Source organism: Phoca vitulina, unplaced genomic scaffold (assembly GCF_004348235.1).
Source record: "Phoca vitulina isolate PV1807 unplaced genomic scaffold, GSC_HSeal_1.0 scaffold10, whole genome shotgun sequence".
In the NCBI taxonomy this organism is placed as follows: Eukaryota; Metazoa; Chordata; class Mammalia; order Carnivora; family Phocidae; genus Phoca; species Phoca vitulina.
Window position 1 is genome coordinate 11,429,460 of NW_022589713.1, and position 22,216 is coordinate 11,451,675.

Consider the following 22,216-nt stretch of genomic DNA (forward strand, 5'->3'; position numbering starts at 1 on the left):
CCAAACTTTTAAAACTACTCCCTACACACACACACACACACACACACACACACACACACACACAGACACATGCCCTCCTTGGTACCTAGCAAGGTTTGGGCATCGCCAATGTCATGGCAATCTAGGGCATCTATCAAAGCCACAAGAAAAGGCATGGTTGACCATTGACAACCCACACATCCACTGATTTGAACATTTTCCACTGAGTCTCATTCTTTGTCTTTAAAGTCTGACAATGTTTAATCGCATGCTAAAAGGAAGAGTCATTTCTAAACAATGATTTCAAGAAAAGATAGTCTTACCAGCCTGAATGTTTTAAACACTGAGAGGGTTTGTCATTATATTTCATTCCATATGCATTTCATTTCCAAACTTTGTACACCAATTCACTTCACCGTGTTGATGGTTTCACCTAAATAGTGAATAACAAAAAAAAATAATTAGATTCTCTCTGGAATCACAAAATCTTGGATGAGAATGGATATGCTTGAAAACACTAATGACTAAAAATTTTATTATTTTGAGCTACAGTTGCATTTAACAGTCCCAAATGACATAGCCTGATTGACCAGATTTTTATGAAATCTGTTACTGTTTTTATTTTTTTATTTTATTTATTTTATTTTTTTTTATTGTTATGTTAATCCCCATACATTACACCATTAGTTTTCGATATAGTGTTCCATGATTCATTGTTTGTGCATAACACCCAGTGCTCCATGCAGAACGTGCCCTCCTCAATACCCATCACCAGGCTAACCCATCCTCCCAACCCCCTCCCCTTTAGAACCCTCAGTTTGTTTTTCAGAGTCCATTGTCTCTCATGGTTCTTCTCCCCCTCCGATTTCCCCCCCCTTCATTCTTCCCCTCCTGCTACATTCTTCTTCTTCTTTTTTTCTTTCTTAACATATATTGCATTATTTGTTTCAGAGGTACAGATCTGAGATTCAACAGTCTTGCACAATTCACAGCGCTTACCAGAACACATACCCTCCCCAGTGTCCATCACCCAGTCACCCCATCCCTCCCACCCCACCCCCCACTCCAGCAACCCTCAGTTTGTTTCCTGAGATTAAGAATTCCTCATATCAGTGAGGTCATATGATACATGTCTTTCTCTGTTTGACTTATTTCGCTCAGCATAATACCCTCCAGTTCCATCCACGTCGTTGCAAATGGCAAGATCTTATTCCTTTTGATGGCTGCATAATATTCCATTGTATATATATACCACTTCTTCTTTATCCATTCATCTGTTGATGGACATCTTGGCTCTTTCCACAGTTTGGCTATTGTGGACATTGCTGCTATAAACATCGGGGTGCACATAGCCTTTCGGGTCCCTACTTTTGTATCTTTGGGGTAAATACCCAGTAGTGCAATTGCTGGATCATATGGTAGCTCTATTTTCAACTTTTTGAGGAACCTCCATACTGTTTTCCAGAGTGGCTGCACCAGCTTGCATTCCCACCAACAGTGTAGGAGGGTTCCCCTTTCTCCGCATCCCCGCCAACATCTGTCATTTCCTGACTTGTTAATTTTAGCCATTCTGACTGGTGTGAGGTGGTATCTCATTGAGGTTTTGATTTGGATTTCCCTGATGCCGAGCGATGTTGAGCACTTTTTCATGTGTCTGTTGGCCATTTGGATGTCTTCTTTGGAAAAATGTCTGTTCATGTCTTCTGCCCATTTCTTGATTGGATTCTTTGTTCTTTGGTGAGTTTGAGGAGTTCTTTATAGATTTTGGATACTAGCCCTTTATCTGATATGTCATTTGCAAATATCTTCTCCCATTCTGTCAGTTGTCTTTTGGTTTTGTTGACTGTTTCCTTTGCTTTGCAAAAGCTTTTTATCTTGATGAAGTCCCAAGAGTTCATTTTTGCCCTTGCTTCCCTTGCCTTTGGCGATGTTTCTAGGAAGAAGTTGCTGCGGCTGAGGTCGAAGAGGTTGCTGCCTGTGTTCTCTTCAAGGATTTTGATGGACTCCTGTCTCACATTTAGGTCTTTCAACCATTTGGAGTCTATTTTTGTGTGTGGTGTCAGGAAATGGTCCAGTTTCATTCTTCTGCATGTGGCTGTCCAATTTTCCCAACACCATTTGTTGAAGAGACTGTCTTTTTTCCATTGGACATTCTTTCCTGCTTTGTCAAAGATTAGTTGACCATAGAGTTGAGGGTCCATTTCTGGGCTCTCTATTCTGTTCCATTGATCTATGTGTCTGTTTTTGTGCCAGTACCATACTGTCTTGATGATGACAGCTTTGTAGTAGAGCTGGAAGTCCGGAATTGTGATGCCGCCAGCTTTGCTTTTCTTTTTCAACATTCCTCTGGCTATGCGGGGTCTTTTCTGGTTCCATACAAATTTTAGGATTATTTGTTCCATTTCTTTGAAGAAAGTGGATGGTATTTTGATGGGGATTGCATTGAATGTGTAGATTGCTCTAGGTAGGATTGACATCTTCACAATATTTGTTCTTCCAATCCATGAGCATGGAACGTTTTTCCATTTCTTTGTGTCTTCCTCAATTTCTTTCATGAGTATTTTATAGTTTTCTGAGTACAGATCCTTTGCCTCTTTGGTTAGATTTATTCCTAGGTATCTTATGGTTTTGGGTGCAATTGTAAATGGGATTGACTCCTTAATTTCTCTTTCTTCTGACTTGTTGTTGGTGTATAGGAATGCCACTGACTTCTGTGCATTGATTTTATATCCTGCCACTTGACTGAATTCCTGTATGAGTTCTAGCAGTTTTGGGGTGGAGTCTTTGGGATTTTCCACATAAAGTATCATATCATCTGCAAAGAGTGAGAGTTTGACTTCTTCTTTGCCAATTTGGATGCCTTTGATTTCTTTTTGTTGTCTGATTGCTGTGGCTAGGACTTCCAATACTATGTTGAATAGTAGTGGTGATAGTGGACATCCCTGCCGCGTTCCTGACCTTAGGGGGAAAGCTCTCAGTTTTTCCCCATTGAGAATGATATTCGCTGTAGGTTTTTCATAGATGGCTTTTATGATATTGAGGTATGTACCCTCTATCCCTATACTCTGAAGAGTTTTGATCAAGAAAGGATGCTGTACTTTGTCAAATGCTTTTTCTGCATCTATTGAGAGGATCATATGATTCTTGTTCTTTCTTTTGTTAATGTATTGTATCACGTTGATTGATTTGCGGATGTTGAACCAACCTTGCAGCCCAGGGATAAATCCGACTTGGTCGTGGTGAATAATCCTTTTAAGTACTGTTGGATCCTATTGGCTAGTATTTTGGTGAGAATTTTTGCATCCATGTTCATCGGGGATATTGGTCTGTAATTCTCCTTTTTGATGGGGTCTTTGTCTGGTTTTGGGATCAAGGTAATGGTGGCCTCATAAAACGAGTTTGGAAGTTTTCCTTCCATTTCTATTTTTTGGAACAGTTTCAGAAGGATAGGTATTAATTCTTCTTGAAATGTTTGGTAGAATTCCCCTGGGAAGCCATCTGGCCCTGGGCTTTTGTGTTTTGGGAGATTTTTGATGACTGCTTCTATTTGCTTAGTGGTTATAGGTCTGTTCAGGTTTTCTATTTCTTCCTGGTTCAGTTTTGGTAGTTGATACATCTCTAGGAATGCATCCATTACTTCCAGGTTATCTAATTTGCTGGCATAGAGTCGCTCATAATATGTTCTTATAATTGTTTGTATTTCTTTGGTGTTGGTTGTGATTTCTCCTCTTTCATTCATGATTTTGTTGATTTGGGTCATTTCTCTTTTCTTTTTGATAAGTCTGGCCAGGGGCTTATCAATCTTGTTAATTCTTTCAAAGAACCAGCTCCTAGTTTCGTTGATCTGTTCTACTGTTCTTTTGGTTTCTATTTCATTGCTTTCTGCTCTGATCTTTATTATTTCTCTTCTCCTGCTGGGTTTAGGCTTTATTTGCTGTTCTTTCTCCAGCTCCTTTAGGTGTAGGGTTAGGTTGTGTACTTGAGACCTTTCTTGTTTCTTGAGAAAGGCTTGTATTGCTATATACTTTCCTCTTAGGACTGCCTTTGCTGTATCCCAAAGATTTTGAATAGTTGTGTTTTCATTTTCATTGGTTTCCATGAATTTTTTTAATTCTTCTTTAATTTCCTGGTTGACCCATTCATTCTTCAGTAGGATGCTCTTTAGCCTCCATGTATTTGAGTTCTTTCCGACTTTCCTCTTGTGATTGAGTTCTAGTTTCAAAGCATTGTGGTCTGAAAATAGGCAGGGGATGATCCCAATCTTCTGGTACCGGTTGAGACCTGATTTATGACCTAGGATGTGATCTATTCTGGAGAATGTTCCATGGGCACTAGAGAAGAATGTGTATTCCGTTGCTTTCGGATAGAATGTTCTGAATATGTCTGTGAAGTCCATTTGGTCCAGTGTGTCATTTAAAGTCTTTATTTCCTTTTTGATCTTTTGCTTAGACGATCTGTCCATTTCAGTGAGGGGGGTGTTAAAGTCCCCCACTATTATTGTATTGTTGTCAATGTGTTTCTTTGCTTTTGTTATTAATTGCCTTATATAATTGGCTGCTCCCATGTTAGGGGCATAGATATTTACAATTGTTAGATCTTCTTGTTGGATAGACCCTTTAAGTAGGATATAGTGTCCTTCCTCATCTCTTATTACAGTCTTTGGTTTAAAATCTAATTTGTCTGATATAAGGATTGCCACCCCAGCTTTCTTTTGGTGTCCATTAGCATGGTAAATGGTTTTCCACCCCCTCACTTTCAATCTGGAGATGTCTTTGGGTCTAAAATGAGTCTCTTGCAGACAGCATATTGATGGGTTTTGTTTTTTAATCCAATCTGATAGCCTGTGTCTTTTGATTGGGGCATTTAGCCCATTTACATTCAGAGTAACTATTGAAAGATAGGAGTTCAGTGCCATTGTATTGCCTGTAAAGTGACTGTTACTGTATATTGTTTGTGTTCCTTTCTGGTCTATGTTGCTTTTAGGCTCTCTCTTTGCTTAGAGGACCCCTTTCAATATTTCTTGTAGGGCTGGTTTCGTGTTTGCAAATTCCTTTAGTTTTTGTTTGTCCTGGAAGCCTTTTATCTCTCCTTCAATTTTCAATGACAGCCTAGCTGGATATAGTATTCTTGGCTGCATATTTTTCTCATTTAGTGCTCTGAATATGTCCTGCCAGTCCTTTCTGGCCTGCCAGGTCTCTGTGGATAAGTCTGTTGCCAATCTAATGTTTCTACCATTGTAGGTTACATATCTCTTCTCCCGAGCTGCTTTCAGGATTTTCTCTTTGTCTCTGAGACTCGTAAGTTTTACTATTAGATGTCGGGGTGTTGACCTATTTTTATTGATTTTGAGAGGGGTTCTCTGTGCTTCCTGGATTTTGATGCCTGTTTCCTTCCCCAAATTAGGGAAGTTCTCTGCTATAATTTGCTCCATTATACCTTCTGCACCTCTCTCTCTTTCTTCTTCTTCTGGGATCCCAATTATTCTAATGTTGTTTCGTCTTATGGTATCGTTTATCTCTCAAATTCTGCCCTCGGGATCCAGTAGTTGTTTATCTCTCTTTTTCTCAGCTTCTTTATTTTCCATCATTTGGTCTTCTATCTCACTGATTCTTTCTTCTGCCTCATTTATCCTAGCAGTTAGCGCCCCCATATTTGATTGCACCTCATTAATAGCCTTTTTGATTTCTACTTGGTTCGATTTTAGTTCTTTTACTTCTCCAGAAAGGGTTTCTCTAATAACTTCCATGTTTTTTTCAAGCCCAGCTAGTATCTTTAAAGTGATGATTCTGAACTCTAGATCTGACATCGTACTAATGTCCGTATTGAGTAGGTCCCTGGCAGTCGGTACTACCTCTTGTTCTTTTTGTTGAGGTGATTTTTTCCGTCTTGTCATTTTGTGCAGAGGAGAATAGATTAATGAGAGAACAAAATGCTAGCAGGGTAACAACGTCCCCAGAGAATATACTCTAAACAAATCAGAAAAGACCTGAAGCAGTGGGAAAAGAAAGGGAAAGAGAGAAAAAAGAAAAGGAAAGAAAAAAAGAAAAAAGAAAAAGATAAAGATAAAAACAAACAAAAGCAGAACAAAACAAAACAAAACAAAAACAGAATGTGATCAAATATGATCTGGCTGGATTATAGATCAGTGCCACACACTAGATTTTGGGTGTAATTTGGTCTGTTAAAAGAAAGTCCCTCCCGAAATTTTAAAGAAAGAAAAACTTATATATGTACAAAAATAAGGGTTGATATGATGAAGGGATGGAATATGACTGTAAAGATGGAAATTATAAAAAATTTTAAAAAAGGATTTGATAAGTTGTTTGAAAAAAGAAAGAAGAGGATTTAAAAAAAAAAAAAAGAAAGAAAAAAGGGAGAGAATGTGGTCAGGCAGGGGAGTAGAAAAAAACCATACACTAGAGATTTAGAGTATATTTTGATCTGTTAGAAGAAACTATCTCAAGATTTTAAAGAGAGAACAACTTATATATATATGCCAAAAATACGGGTAACTACTATGAAGGGATAGAATATGACTTTAAAAATGAAAAATAAAAAAATTTTTTTTTAAAAAGGGATTGATAAGATGTTGGTTGAAAAAGGGAAAAAGAAAAATTCAAAAAAAAAAGAAAAAAGGAAAAAAGAAAAAAAGACAGTTAAAAAAAATAATTAACTTTGAAAGACTAAAGAATCATGGTAAAGAAGCCATGAATTCTATGTGCAGTGTTCCCCTAGCGCTGGAGTTCTGCCGTTCTCATTGATCGGTAAACTTGGTCTTGGCTGGCTGTTCTCGCTGATCTTCTGGGGGAGGGGCCTGTTGCCGTGGTTCCCAAATGTCTTTGCCGGAGGCAAAATTGCCCCGCCCTTGCCGGTCCGGGCTAAGTAATCTGCTCGGGTTTGCTCTCTGGAGCTTTTGTTCCCTGCAAGCTCTCCGTACAGCTTTGGAGGCGGAGAGTGAAAATGGTGGCCTCCCAGTCTCCGCCCCGGCGGAGCCGAGAACTTGGGGTCCCGCTCCTCAGCGAGCCCCCAGAGAAAAGCCGTCAGTCACTCCCGTCTCCCCGGTCTCCGGCCACACTCCGCGCTCACCCGGCCTGTGACCGCGCCTTTCTATCTGGCACCCGACCCTGGGTGGAGTCTCCAAACCCAGCAGATCCCCGCGGTGCGCTCCCGCACCTCTTCTCCCGGGGGAAGAAGGTGAGTCTCCCCAGATCTGCCGCTTGTTGGGTCCCTGCTGGAGGGGCAGTGGCCCGACTGTGCCGCGGATCACGGTTTATAGCAACCCCGAGCTGAGAGCCCGCGCCTGGGCTCTGTCTCTGCAGCCGGCTTCCCTGCTCCGATACCTGGGAGCTCTGCCGCACTCAGGCACCCCCGGTCTTTCTGTGACCCCGAGGGTCCTGAGACCACACTGTCCCGCGAGGGTTCCACCCCCCACTTCGCCACCAGAGTGACGTCCCTCAGCGGAGCAGACTTCTAAAAGTTCCGACTTTGTGCTCCGCGGCTCTATCACTTGCCAGAAGCGGCCGACGGAGGCCCCTCCCCCGCCGTCTATCCTCCCGAATATCGCCTCGGATTCACTTCTCCGCACGTCCTACCTTCCAGAAAGTGGTCGCTTTTCTGTTCAGAGAGTTGTTGCTCTTCTTTTCTTTGATCTCCTGTTGAGTTTGTAGGTGTTCAGAATGGTTTGATCCCTATCCAGCTGAATTCCTGAGAGGAGACGAAATCCAGGTCTCCTACTCCTCCACCATCTTGCTCCGCCCCCCGAAATCTGTTACTGTTTTTAAAATCATATTGTCTACAGATTGATTGTTGCTTGAAATGCATTGACTCAGGTGTTGTAGATGACAATATGTCTATATTTAATAGGTGGTAAATTTTAATTACTTTAGATAGAGGCAATGCCTAATCAGAGACAGAAAGAGAAATTGAGTTAAAAGGAGACAATGTCAATTAACGTCAAACTGCTTTTTATGAAAGTAGGAAATTCATTCCAGACTTAGCATTTCACAGCATAGACCATAGCTACCTATAAAGGAAGTGAGAGCTGAAAGAGCTAGGGCTAACAATCTGAGTGTTGTGATTGAATCCTATTATCTACCTGTGCTTTCCAGTTATTAGGACAGACAGGAGAGCCTTTGTAACTTTATTACCTGTGTCTCTTTATTTTTAAACATAAATAAAATTTTCATCTACATGCTACTTTAATTACTTGCAACCTCAGAGTTGCTTTAATATGTATCGAGATATTCCTTGAAAATATACCAATAAGCGTAATTTCCTCTGCATTCATTACATATGTCACAAAATCCAGGCAACTAAAGAAAACCTGACTGTGTGTTCTTACGTGAGAAACGATTTTATATAAATATTTGTAGCTTCACTGTAAGTAATACCATTCAGTAGCAATCCACCCAATCAAGACACAGCTGGTGAATCAAGAATGGTAATAGAGTAACTCAGTGATAGTCTGAGATTTTTGTATAGTTGAAGCTAAAGAGGACTCATGCTTGGTAGTTACAACTTCATTAAAATTTTAGATTATAAATACTTGGTGAGTCTGCAAAAAAAAAAAAAAAGAACTATTTAAAACTAGTTGCTTATTCTAATCTCTAGTGTCAATTTACATAATAAATAAGCACATATTTGACACGCTGCTAAATATTACTCTTGGAATCTATTAGGAAGAAATACAGATTTCTGAAATTTAATTCCCTAGGCTTAATGAACCTAGTAAATTTGATCTGATGTCTTCCCAAGTTAATATGTTAAGTCTAAATTGACTTATTTTTTATAGGAACAAATTTTTTCACATTTAAATTAATCTTGAAGAAAATATTGCTATAGAAATGTGTTATTTATAGTCCTCATATATGAGGGTCCTTATCTGATTTCATTCCTTTGCTGATTTAAAAAGAGACAGAAGTAGCTAGCTCAGCACGTAATGCTTGTATAGCAAATGCTAATTTTTTGCAAAGGTTTCCTAAGGTCACACATTCAATTTATTATGTATGACTGAGTGCCCACTACATGCAAGCCCCCACCCTAGGTTTTGCAAAATATGTATCCATAGTTAATATATAAAACTTCCCCCAGAAACTTCAAGCCAGTGAAGATGGCTTCTATTCATTTGCACATACTTCTTCAATATCATTTCCTATTATTTCATGGTTCCTATATATGATATCACATATCATATATCATTGCTTAACTTTCATATCTATTTCAGGATAGAGACTGTATACAAACCACATTAATAGAAAACCTAAATATAACCCATGTTTATTTAAAAGAAAGAGCCTTATATTTAGAATCTTAAAATGTAGTAGAACAAAATCATAAAACCACAAAGCAGAAAATGTATAATCAAAGATCATAGTATAAATACTGGTGGTTGGGAGCGGGGAGACAACAAAATTATCAAGATGAATGGGACGAGGATTAAGTACCCAAGACGGTAAATATGCTGTGCTGAAGTGCAGATGGGGTAGAAATAGATTAATTTGAGAGATGTTTTAAGTGAAGAAATCAAAAGAACTGTTGATGAATTGAATGTGTGGGAGGGTGACAAAAATTGTGTCAAGGATAATTCCTAGCTTTCCAGCTTGTTCAACTGGTGATACTAGTTACTGAAAGTGGGAATCCTAGAAAAAAACCAAGAATTGGGAGAGGATCATGAGCTGGGAGGTCATTGTTTGGGTTTTTGCTGCATTGGAGTTTGAAGCATCCAAGAATAGATATCATGTAAAGTTTTGGGTAAGGACTTACGGAGTTCAAAGGAGAAATCGGAACTAGAGATGTAATTAAAGACATTGATTAGCCTTCTCCAAAGTTTAGTGGAATTATGAACAAAGACAAGAAGGAAGGAATGGGTATATTGTAGTGTGGAAGGTGAATTCAGGGGTAAAAATATTACTGGAGACTGCACAGCTAGCAGCCTCGAGTATATTATTTATCTTCATGATTTCAACATCACATCAGGATTTGAACTTCCTCTTTATGAAACAGATTTTTTTCAATTTCACTTTGGTGTAGACCACAAGACAGTTAACTACTACTAAAATGCCTGAAAGAGATACAAGGAGAAAGACAACTCCCACTGAGGATAGGTATATGTGAACATAAGCAGCATATTTTTTCAAAGATATATTTATTTGAGAGAGAGAGTGTGCATGTGAGTGGGGGGAGGGGCAGAGAGAGAATCTTCAAGCAGACTCCCTGCTGAGCCTGACAGGGAGCTCCATCTCACAACCCTGAGATCATGACCTGAGCTGAAACCAGGAGTTGGAGGTTTAACCGACTGAGCCACCCAGGTGCCCCGCAGCGTATTTTTTCACTGCAGAATGATGTACACGGGAAGTTTAGCATGCTTAATGATAATGAGATCTTAGTTATGTAAAGTATAATGGCATCGAGATCTGATAATCTTATGCCTTTCTCCTGGAAATACCTAGCTACCTGTCCCATGAGTCTGGACCTTAGCCCTTTTCTTCCAGTCATTGTTTAGAGAGGGTTACCCACCCCTGGTTCTTTGGGCTTTCAGTCTCAGTGCTCCATCCTAGAATAAAGTTTTTGTTCATAAACATTTCTCAAACAGGATTTTTTGCTAAGTCTTGTTGTGTTTCCCTTTCCCCATAAATAAAATCACTGAATTCCCCTGATTATGAAAAAAAATCCACATTATAAAAAATCTGAAGCTAAAGATTTAAAGAAGTAAAAATCATTTGAACACCCACTACGTCAAGATAATCATTATTAACATTGTAATACATTGTTTGATGTATCTTTTTTAAGCACCATATATATCAGATCTCCTCCTCCCTTTCCCCCTCCTTCTTATTCTCATTCTTATTCTGTTCCTTTACCCTCTCCTCTACCCTTCATTTTCCAAGACTATTAGAGTCTAAGCAACCAGTTTTAAAAGCCTACTGTGTACCTTTTCATACTTTATGTGGTGTTCATATAATGAAATAAAGTTACATAGGTACATAATAGAGATAGATAGATGATAGATAGGCAATAGGTAGGTAGATGCATATATATACTTATACATTTTTGTCACTTATGTTCTAATAATAGGATCACATTTTTTCCACTGCTCAATTTCATATTTTTCTCATTTAATATGGAAATTACCTCCTTCTTTTAATTGCTCTATAATACAGATGGTAGATACACCATGGTATGAATATCATGCCATTATTATAGTAACTTTTATTCAGTCATTCTCCACTGTCTTCATGAATAGTCACTTGTTTCTACTTTTTACCAGAAAAATGTTACAATAAACAGGCTTGTAAAAAAATACTTTTATGGTGTACTTTAATTTGGTATATAGTCCCCAGAGTCATAGTGCTTAGTACAAAGATCTGTTTATTTTTCAAGAGGGCTGCAACAATTCACATTTCCATCAGCAAGGTGTGAGAATACTACATCCCTGTGAGCAGCAGGTGTTATTTTGATTTAATTTTCCCAATATGAAGTGCATAAAGTGATATGACTTTATTACTATAATTTAGATTTTTTTTTTTTGCTACCCAGAGAGGTAGAGAATCATTTCATGTTCCCATTTGATGTCTTTTAAATTTTTTCTAAAATTCTTACTTTATTTATGTATTTACATTTGAGTCTGTCTAGATTTGTGTCTCATCACAGATGGAATGTCAGTTGTATGATTGCAATTTAGTGAATAAATCATCTGTATCACACCAAACTGAAATATCTGTTTTATCATATATAAAGGATCCATGTACACTGGTATTTATTTCTAGATCCAATATTTAGAATGGTTATGTTATTTTCCAATTTCATTGTATTTACTAAAACCTCTAAACAATATAGATTAATAAGGAAGAAAGCAGCCATTTGTGTGTTGTTCCTGGTTTTAGTAGAAATAGGTTTAATGTTCTACTATTTACAATGATGCTTGTTGGTGACTTTAGAGGTCTCTATGATATTTCGGTAGTTGGCCTCTTTTGCCTCTTTTATGAGCAATTTTAATTTGGAATGGCCTCTGAGCTTATCAAATGATTTTTTAGCACATATCAATAATGATCATATGGTTTTTCTTCATTGATTAAATGATATTACAGATTAGGTTGTAAGATTCCTTGATATTTAAGGATTTTTTTGATACTTCTACACATATGTTTTTTTTCAAGTTTTTATTTAAATTCCAGTTAGTTAACATACAGTGTAATATTTGTTTCAGGTGTAGAATTCAGTGATTCATCACTTCCATACAACACCCGGTGCTCATCACAACAAATACCCTCCTTAATACCCATCACCTATTTAACCCATTCCCCCACCCCTCCCACCTTCCTACAGTAACTATCACTTTGTTCTCTGTAGTTAAGAGTCTATTTCTTCATTTGCCTCTCTTCCCACCCCCCTTATTCATTGTTTTTTTTCTTAAATTCCATGTATGAGTGAAATCATATGGTATTTTTCTCTCTGACATTTCGCTGAGCATAATACTCTCTAGTTACATGCATGTCATTGCAAATGGCAAGATTTCATTCTTTTTTATAGCTGACTAATATTTAAAGAATTTTGCATTCCCTGATATACATACTAATGTGTGCAATGTATATTTGTTTTATCATACTTAGTCTTGATTTCCCAGAAGTTTATTTAGAATTTTTGAGATTGGTCTATATTTTTTGTGTTGTTTTGTTTTGTTTTGTTTTGTTTTGACTACATACCCAAGCAACAATATAAAGGTAATAATGGTTTTATTAAATGAGTTGGGGAGATTCCCATCATATCTGATACCATATGGTCTTGGTAATTTTAATTTTTTTTAATTGAGAAACTTTAATTGCTTTTCTAAAGTTTTCATAGGTAATTTCTCTAACCAAGTTTTATTTTCTCCCTAGGTAAGTTTTGATAATTTATGATTTTCTTTCTTAACAACATATTTCTTAATATTGAAATACCTTGCATTCCTGAAACAAATATACGTTTATATTACATATACTGTATGTGTGTGTAGGGTTTTTTAGATGTATTTATATACAAGGGGCAAAGTAATCTCATGGGTTTTTCTTCAGTTTCCTGTTTTCATGGCTATTAGCCTTCTCTTCTAATTTTATTTAATTGTGCTTTTCCACTTGTTTGTATCTTTATTTGGGTTAACAAGTAGTTTATTTATCTTTTCAGTTACTTCAAATAACTAGTTTGAATTTATTTGTTCTACATTTTACCTTTTTTCTAATTTTAAAACTTTTGCTTTTACCTTTATTAATTCCTTCCTTCTGCTTCATTTTGTGTTTGTTTTTCTTTCTCTACATTTTTCATTTGTGTTCAATGCATTTACTTTAATTTTTAAAATTTTTTATTAATGTAGTCTTTCTGATTTAACTTAAATTCTTATTTGTCATGGTTTCCTAAATTTCATTTTAAGAAATTCTTCAGTTTCACTTTTTATATACCTTTAGAAAGAAAATTTGTTTAATACAGTACTTTATGTTCAGTTGGATGAACTCTTGTTTTGTATTTATTTATAGTTTATAGAAAAATTAGCTCACTGAAAGAAGCTGTTTTTTCCATACATGAATACTTCAATATTAATTGCTAAGCATAAGGACTATTTTTTTTAAAAGATTTGATAGAGAGGGAGAGAGCATGAGAGAGGGTCGGAGCAGAGGGAGAGGGAGAAACACACTCCGCTGAGCAGGGAGCCCTACCACACGGGGCTCGATCCCAAGACCCAGGGATCATGACCCGAACCGAAGGCAGATGCTTAACCAGCTGAACCACCCAGGCGACCTGCATTAGGACCATTTTAAAATATATTACAATATCTCTAAAAAATTAACTATAATTCATTAATATAATTAAATTTTCTAAATCTATCATTAGTAAATTGCATCTAAAAAGAGGAATTTTTCTTCATTAACTACTTAGTTACCCTAAGGTACACTTGGTACCTGAAAAGAATGTATATGTGTTGCCCTTTCTCTTTACTTACCAGTTGACAGAATAATGAATTTTTCTCTTAAGTATTCAGCAAAGGAGACCAATGAGATTTTTTTTAAATCAGATATTTAAAATCAGAGAAGGTTAACTTCTATAACAAACAATTCGAAGATTTTAGCAGCTTGTCACTTACTGCTTGATCATATCGCAGTCCAATATGGTTGTCAGAAGGGGTGTGGTTCCCTTCACAGGGTCAGTCAGGACAGATTCCTTTCATATTAAGATGCTTCCATCTTCAACAAAGTTTCCAGAGTCTGCAGGAAGGAAAGGAGAAAGTGCATAGATAAGACTTGTCTGTTCTTAACTTTCTTAGCCCTGAAATGGTATAGCATTTCTGCTATACCTTCCACTGGTAATAATTCATTACAAGGCTACATCTATAAGCAAAGGGATAGAAAACACAGATTAGCTGAGTTCTGGGGAGGGAGGGAGACGGATTGAGACAATATGTGACATAGTCTCTGTCACAAGAACCGTCAGGGTCAGAAACTGTAAAGAGTCTGAAAATGTACCCTACTTATAAGCTAACAGGTCATTTTCATACATATATGTATATCTCTGTGTATGTGTGTGTACATATTATAAATGTATGGCAAGCTAACATATCTTATATACAGAAAACATAAAATCTATGGGTCAGATACAAAAACAGTTTATTACTGAAAGCAAAAGCAGCAGCCTGAGCAACATTTTTGTCTGTTTCCCAAGCCGCAATCCCCAAAGGACAATGTATTAGGAGCCAGAGGGTACTTGCATAGGCAATAGGGAGCATTATAGAAGAAGAACCCTAAAAATAAGAAACCGATCATATATAGGGCTGCTAATGATTTTCCCAACTCCCTTCCCCTCCCGCCTCACCCTCCCCCCAGAAAAAGAAGAATGTTATCTTCACTCTGTAATATTAACAAATATTTTCTGGAGATGAGGAGGAGATATCTCTACCTTCACTACCCTGGACCATGTCTGGAGGACAGATGTCCCTAACCTTCACCCTCCTGGAATATCTCCTTGTTCAACTCTTCTTAAAGTAGCCATAAATGCCTTTGCTCAGAGGACTCAAACAAGGCAGAAATGTAAATATTCATGGATAATTGTCTGCCAACAAGAACCAAACAAAAGCTTTTTTAATAATCAAACCTCTATAAAAATGATAAAGTTATTAACTGCCTTCCCAACACCTAGTTTGGCAGAAAATATTTAAAATCAAACACATTATATTAAAAATATCTGTATTATTATATTTCGAGTATTTGCTGTACATTTTCTACTATGCTAATCTAATTTACACTGCTGGTACATTGGAATGTCTCCTTTACATTATTCTATAAGCCCTGGGTGACCGCACAGCAGCAATTCCTTTCCCTTGCAAATTCTGTTCTCACCAAACAGAGCTGTTTGCTCTTTTCCCTGTACCGGCCTATGTGTTACAGTGTATCCACCCTTCTCCAAATGAAATGATTTTCTCCTTTCTCTTTAAACTCAAATCCAACCAGTTCTTTTTGACTCATTAATCATCATTTACTGCACAAAATCCTTTCATCCCATTTAGGATCTGGATTAATGAGGTAATGTATGTAGAGTGCCTAGCATAGAGCTTAACGTTATGACATAATAAATTGTAGTTTCTTTTTCTTCCTCTACCCACTCACAATATTGTCTAAGTACCCACCACTTTTAATCACGTGTTACGGATTGGCATCTGTATTAACTCTCCTACCAGACAATTGATTCTTCAGTGACATAAGCCATCCTGTACATACATTGAAGAATCCTCCGCAATGCTTAGCTTAGTGCCAGAATGAATTAATAATACAGTAGAAAGCTGGAGAGATTCAGTGACTAAATGAGTGACTGAATAAATGGATTTTAGTACTAGTAATAGCAAATGCTTATATAGCACATAAGATGTAAAAGATACTGTTTAAAATTTTAGATATGCATTGCTATTTTAATCTTCAAAATAACCCTGTAATGTAGATTCAACTATTTTACTGAATCGCAAATGAAGATACTGATGCCTAGAGAGGTTAAGTAACTTGCCTTAGTTACTCAGCTCATTAATGGCTGAACACTCTTCAAATCCAAGCAGAGTCAATGCCCTTAATATTACATTATCCTGAATAAATGATTACGGTGAGCAAAGGACATATTAACTGACTGGTAGCTCTTCTTCCATGATAGTGTATAAGGGCATCCTCTTAGTAAATACAGAAACAAAGAGCATAATCTTCTGTTACTTAAAAAGAAATGGAAAGGTATTTAACATGAAACCTTTTGCAAATATCTGCTGCTGCTGGCATTCCTGCATAGTAACTCAAAAGAAGATTTATGCAAAACAGCTGAATCCATGGGGAAGTAAAATTTATTACTGCCATACTGAATTGTACGTGTGCAAGTTGCTATGAGGGTAAAGATTTCATGTTCTCACCATAACAACGACAATAACAAAATGGTAATTACGTGATGTTGAGGATGTGTTAACTAACCTTAGAGTGCTAAACATTTCTATATATGTACATCAAGCCATTACATCATACACCTTAAAATTATACTATGTCATATGTTAATAATACCTCAATAAAACTGGAAAAAAATTGTTACTAATTATGGCTATGGTGTCCAAACCCAGCATTCACACCTGTTGTAAGATGAATCATGGTGAGCCACAGAAGTCTTTCTGCATAGACCATCTTCTGGCTTGTTTCTTGCCCATGCTTCCTTTCCTCAGGCTTCCCGTTTGGTTTCTGGGTTGGATCACAAACCAAAGACGGAAGGCATTTTTAGGTCTGCCTTATTATGCCAAGTGTATGAAATTCAAAAGAGTGTAACCCAAAGGAAAATTCACAAGTTGCTGTTGGGTTTAACCTTGGTCCAGAATAATGTCTCTTTTTCAAGATAAATTAAAGGGAGAAAAAAATCTTTGAAATACTTCATAGGCCTAAATGGTAAAATTGAACTTTAGCAAATATTTGGATAAATATGACATTTCTTTTTCTGTCACCTAACACAAGAATAGTTCAAATTTCATCTTTGTCCATTCTCTTGTAAGTCCAACCTAGACTGGATGCTTGGGCAGGGGCCCAACTCTGTTTCCAGGCTAAATCTCCTCAGCAGTCTATTCTAACTGTAGCCCTTCAGTAAAGCATTCTAATTTTAAAGGATTTTAGAACAAGACTTCATTTTTACATTTTCATGAGTTGACTTTTACCACAGTAAGCCAATGGGCTTTTTAAATCTTAAAGAGAAAAGCTATAGTTTGAAATTATAATAAATTATTATCAAAGTTTATTTAAATTTTAGATTTTTGGAAGATAACAACAACATGAAAAATAGTCAATAAACTATAATACCAAGGTCAACAATTTTTAGTATTAAAATCAATTTACAGTATGTTTGCTTGAGGTGCACATAAATTTGAAGAGGCAGTAAGTGTAAACAGAATAGCTGATTTCTTGGATGCACTCCAATATAATTATAGCTATTCACCCTTGTGACTATATGTGTGTGCAGCTTAAAGCTATTTTCCTGCCCCAAGCCACACTATTTTTTTTAGATAGGTTTGCAATTGATTGAAATGCAAAATCTCTGTGAACTAAGAAAAATACTATCTAAAATAAATATACAAGTAAATTTAAATAGTAGATTAAACATGTATTTTGGCATCCATGTCAATTCATAGCCTGTAATCTCATGACTTGGAATTGAGTTATCTCTAAGTATTTAATCACGAAATAGTGTATTTCTAATAGGCAATTGTGAAAAAAAATCATCAATCACGTTTATTACAAACATCTCATAAAACAGCAAAACGTTTATGGGATTGTAGAAGGCAGCTAGGTTGTTCTGTAATGTATAAAGATTTGCATATATAAAAAAACAGCAGGCAGCAAACAAGGTTTCTCTGTTTTCCAAAAAGTATTGCATTTGATATAATATCTACTTAATTTTTATTAAAATATATTAAATATATTTTTCTGTCAATAGCATTGATCATCACTACAGTCTAATAAGTTTGTATTTTGAAATAACTAAGCTCGGAACTTAATATGTAGAAAAGAACTCTTTCTCCAGCCCCAGGGGTAAATCAGAGCTTCTCAAACATATTTGTGATGTTAAATGATATTACCTTGTATTTCATGCAGATATATGCATATGTGAAATTGTTACTGTTTTTTATTATTGTTTTGTTTGCTATGATGAACATATTTAAGTGAAAATAGTGTTTTCAAAATAATCTTGTTTATTAGTTTACATAGCTGGCATTGTTTGTATGTGGGTAGGAATAAAATGTGATTTCATGGAGAGAAAGTGGAGCTCTTTTTATCTGTAGCCTTAAGGCCACCAACTGTCTATACCTTAATCCACTAATCCCCTCATGTGTTCACGTGCTGTGTCAACACTCAGAAAGCATTCTAAGAAACTCTTTTTTTTCCTAGTCAGAGTACATTCACTATAAGTTGTATGCTACAAAATGGCTACTAAAATATTTGAATATTTATATGTTATCATTGAAAGCAATCATCTTTAGGCATGTCTTTTCCTTTAAAAAAACAAATGTCATTAAAATTGAAGAAACATAGAAGAATAAAAAGAAAAATGAATGACATCACACTGTATAAATCTGCAAGATTTTTTACACTTTGTTTCAACTAATTTTTTTAAAGATTCTCCCTTCTATTTACTTGTCAGAGACTAGATTTAATTTTCGTATGCTGCATAGAATTCTCCATGTTAAGATATTGATATAACAAATTGCTGAATGTTTTAGTGATTGATTCTTGCTGACCAAAATGGGCTTTCACATTAGAAGTCTTTCTTTTTTTCCTAGAAGGCACCTGCTGAGACAGAAGTCTGACTGCCACACAAAAGAAATATATGGTTTCTTCAACTGGCTCCATGTAGCAATTTGCAATGCTATCAAAAATTGCATTTTTTAATGAAAACTACCTAAGGATTTGCCAAAAAAGCCCTTGGTTAAAATGGACTAACTACCCATTCTCAGGCAGTATTAGCATACTGATTGGCCGTTACTTCTGTCACTCTTCTGCCTACAAAATTATGACAGGCCCCACAGCAGGAAGCAAATGATCATTAATACCCTGTCCTCTGGGACACAATAAACTGCCATTCACTTGCATACAAATAAAATACACAAGGCTTGTCAGCAAGGGACAAAAAGGGAAAGATGCTTTTGCAAAATGGTGTAATAACTACTGTGGGATGGGACCACTCAAAGGGTTTTGTTTTTCAGTATATCTCATCATGTTAGAAAAATTCTTATATATAGATTTCCTTTTAAAATATCCTATCATTCTCTACTTGAGCTCTTTGAGTTCTTCACTTAAATGATAAGATCTTGCTTCTGAGGAGAAAAAAGAAAACAACTTTATAATCCCATAATTAATTCCACAACATAGAAAGCATAAAAAAAATTCTGAAATTCCATTAAACCATAAGACAATGAATCTTTTCAGTTCAAATATAATGTGCAGAAACAGTCTGGTTAATGCATTTGAATAGCCCCGTTACAATTAGTAGAGATGAAATATACCTCAATATCATATACTTGATGTGATGGGATCAATAAAAATAAAACACAATTGGAAAAAAGATACATGCATGGTATTACGTTGAAACTCTACTCTCTATTTGTTACACTAAAAGGTAAGGTCAAATTTAAGTTTAATAAAATATTATCAGATGACTGAGATTGTATATTCTTATAACCAGACAACATGAGATTGAGAAATAAAATGATGACAATACTTTGTAAACAATAGTGAATGATTAATTCCTTTGATATTTATTAGAGCAACAATTACTCAGATAAATGTTTAATTTTCAATCATCTAACCTAAACTTTTCCTGAAAGCATTCAGAGAATACAAACATTCCTGGCAGTTCAGATTCTTTTTATAGATTGTATACTCACCAGTCTAAAATTATAAAGGCATTATTTTTAACTTGAAAAGGTATAGAATGAACATATTGAGATTCTTCAAATTTGGATTGCTTAATTAGTTTATTTATTGCTTTTCCTAAATTTTTATTCTCCTTGTGAATTTCCAATGAAACAGACAGATGTTATGCTCAGGATTTGAAAGTAGGTATTTATATACGCCCAACTTATAAATCAGCTTTAAAAGAGTTTGAATAAGAGACAGTTGCTGATTATATCATTCAAACTCTAGGCTAAAAGAGCAAACTACTAATACCCCAGCAACATAGATGAATATCAAATGCATTATGCTAAATGAAAGAAGCAGATTCAAAAGGCTATATAATGTATGATTCCATTTTTATGACAGTATCTTAAAGGTAAAACTATAGGGACAAAAAAATATGTCAATGTTTTCCAGGAGCTGGAGGTGGGAGAAAAAGTTGACTACAAATAAGCACAAGGAATTTTTCTATGTGGTGGAGCTATTCTATATCTTGATTTTAGTGACAGTTACACAGTGATGTACATTTGTCAAAACTCATAGAACTGTACACTAAAATGAATGAATTACACTGTGTGTAAATTATACCTCAATAAATCTTACTCTAAAAGAAGAGTCTTAGGACTTGTCTTAGGAATGTCAGGAGAACACCAGAATATTCTGAATTGAGGTCATTTAGTCTGGGCAAAATAGCAGAAATGATAGTCATATCTTTAGAATTGGGCAGTTAGAAGCAGTTTTTGTAATTGCCCGTAGTGATACAGCTTCCAGTGTTGAATGTTAGAAGACTGAGAGTAGATTAAAAATACTCATTGCTATTTTAATGTCTCCCTCCTGTAGCATGAAGCAACACTTCAATATATTAGTTAACACGTTTCACCAGGCATAGAGATTATCATCTTCAATGGGAAAAGAAAAAGTGGCAGAGAATGCAGTTCTGTTAGACACACTAACTCCTTCCCCTTGTCTTGACTTGCAGAAGCAAGGTAGGAACACCTTTAGGCCTTAAGCCCAATTTTATCACAACACAGACTACTGTTAAAAATATTAAATTGAGGGCACCTGGGTGGCTCAGATGGTTAAGCATCTGCCTTCGGCTCAGGTCATGATCCCAGAGTCCTAGGATCGAGTCCCGCATCGGGCTCCCTGCTCCTTGGGAGCCTGCTTCTCCCTCTGCCTCTCTCTCTCTCTCTGTCTCTCATGAATAAATAAATAAAATCTTTTAAAAAAATAAAAAATAAAAATAAAAATATTAAATTGAAATTATAAAACTGAAAGAAAAAGATCAATAGTAAAATTTCCATGAATGGACTTAATAATGGATTAGTCATGTTAGAGATATATCAGTAGAAAATATGTAGAATGAGGCATGGAAAGAAGAGAGGATAGAAATTTAGAAAGAGAAAGAGAAGAAAGCATATATGGAAATGAGAAATAGAATTACATTTAATTGAAGTCACAAAAGAAGAGGAAAGAGAGAATGGGGCAAAGTTATATTTGAAAAAAATATGGCTGAGAATTTCCCAATTGTGAAAATAGACATCATGCCTGAGATTCAAGATATCTACAAACACCAAGATAAATATCTACCAAAAAATGCCACCAATGGGTATTACAGTAAAAGTGCTGAAAATTAAAGAGGAGGGAGGAAAAAAGCTATAAAAACAGATTTTTAAAAAGCAAAATAGTGACAACCAATTTTTCAATAGAAAAAAATGGAAACCAGAAGACAATATAGCAATATTTCTAGGTGCTATAAGACAATAATTGACAAATTAGAAGTTATACTTCATCAACACTCAGAAAAAAACAACATAAAGATATTTTCAGTCAAAAATAAACTGAAAATGGTAATTACCAGGAGTTCTGAAATAAAAGAAATACTAATGGTAATTCTTCAGGTAGAAAAGATATTATCCCAGAAAAAAAGCACAGTCATATTAAGAAGGAATAAAGAACACCAGAAAAGATATTTGAGAAACTCTAAATAAACATTGACTGTTTAAAATTATATTAACAATGCTACATGGGGATAAAATATTGAAATAATTCAATTTTATGGAATAACATCTCAAAAGCAGGAAGGGGTTAAATAGAGTTAAACTTCTGTAGTGTTCTTGCATTATCCAGGAAATGGAAATAGTACTAATTTAAGGTAAACTGTAATGAGTCTAGAATGCATGCTGAAATCCCTAGTGCAGCACTACTGAATAGAACTTCTGCAATAATAGACGTGTTTCATAATCTGTGCTGTCCTATTTTACAGTCAGTAGCCACATGTGACTTATTGAGCACAGGAATTGTGGCAAGTGTGATGG

At 35.9% G+C, this 22,216-nt stretch overlaps 1 long non-coding RNA gene across 1 annotated transcript in view; it reads right to left on the bottom strand.

Annotated features, from left to right (window-relative positions):
- Nucleotides 1-329: 329 nt before the first annotated feature.
- Nucleotides 330-22,216, bottom strand: part of LOC116634952 — a 68,102-nt gene continuing 46,215 nt past the window's right edge. Inside the window, exons 4-6 of the long non-coding RNA XR_004300083.1 lie at nt 16,595-16,700; nt 14,090-14,210; nt 330-412 (exon numbers count right to left, since the gene is read on the bottom strand). This is a non-coding gene — a long non-coding RNA (uncharacterized LOC116634952). The remainder of the gene's footprint in view (nt 413-14,089; nt 14,211-16,594; nt 16,701-22,216) is intronic.